This window comes from Lathyrus oleraceus, chromosome 5 (assembly GCF_024323335.1).
Source record: "Lathyrus oleraceus cultivar Zhongwan6 chromosome 5, CAAS_Psat_ZW6_1.0, whole genome shotgun sequence".
Taxonomy (NCBI): Eukaryota; Viridiplantae; Streptophyta; class Magnoliopsida; order Fabales; family Fabaceae; genus Lathyrus; species Lathyrus oleraceus.
Window position 1 is genome coordinate 487,311,018 of NC_066583.1, and position 1,242 is coordinate 487,312,259.

Sequence of the window (1,242 nt, forward strand, 5' to 3'; positions counted from 1 at the left end):
TAGATTTGATGGAAGAACAAGACTCGGAAGAAGTTACGGATAATTCGGAATGTAGAGAAAAACAAGAAAGCGGGGTTTGAATTGTTTTGAGAGAATAAAAACTAAATGATATTGACAATTCTCAACTACTATAGAAAAATCGAACAAAAAGCTAAGAATGATTTTCAAAGCACAAGAGAGAAAATAAAGAAAAGAAAAGTATTAAATTAATATGATAATAATAGTAGAATATTCATATAAATGATAAATAAAATACTATATTAAAATAAAATAAAATATTTTTTATTATCATTTTATTCTGACATAATGATTACATCAAAATATCAAACAGTAAAATCTATTTAGGGTATTTGAATAGATCTCTTATTAGAAGAAGATGGTGGAGTAAAACACCAACATCTTCCCTTAAGACACCTTCCTAGATTAGGATCTTCACAGTTAGGTTGACAATCTTGATCTTTTTTACAATATAATATTTCTTCTGCCAAGCAAACATCTACATATTCAAACAATAAGATTAGAATTGAATGTAAAAATGAAAAATTTGAAAGGTTAACTAAAATGTTTGAAGTTAAACATAATAGCATCAAACATATATAAGTACATTGGTTTCAAACCTGTTGCACAGATGAAGAAGGTCAATAAAAATAAAATGGCGATAAGAGATTTTCTTGTAGTATTCATCTTTGTATCTTGTATGTACTAAATATTACACTATGTTAGTATTTATATATGTATATTGTGACAATGCACAAGGGACCTATAAACTTTAATTTAATTTAATGCATTGAATATGAAAGAAAATTTAATCTTAATCAATACAATTAAATTATTCTTAAAAAGTCAATTTAAAATTGATATTTGTATTGACTTAATTTGAAAAGAGAATCAATTTTAATCTAGATGGCGGGTGTAATTATTGTTTTTGTAAAATGTAGTCAATTTTTTTTTTGAAGTTTTCAAAATTTATTTATTTTATAATTTAATAATTTATATTTAAGAAGATGTTGATGTCATTACATAATTCATTTTCAAAGATGAATCGGTGATAGTAGGGTGGTATTGAATATATATACTACTTTAACACCAAATTTTGTCTCTTAATCTTTTTATCCAAATATGCTTATTCATAGTTCTATATAATTAATATTATCTTTTTTAATATTAGGTAAAATTTATTTATTAATAAAATATTTTTTGAAAATGGTATTATTATTATTATTATTATTATTATTATTATTA

The 1,242-nt window shown here is 22.6% G+C and overlaps 1 long non-coding RNA gene across 1 annotated transcript; it reads right to left on the minus strand.

Moving 5' to 3' along the window:
- Nucleotides 1–260: 260 nt before the first annotated feature.
- Nucleotides 261–689, minus strand: LOC127085623 (uncharacterized). Its single transcript, XR_007789206.1, has 2 exons — nucleotides 618–689; nucleotides 261–496 (listed from the first exon to the last, which is right to left on the minus strand). It is a non-coding gene; the product is annotated as an uncharacterized LOC127085623 (long non-coding RNA).
- Between the last annotated feature and the right edge of the window lie 553 nt (nucleotides 690–1,242).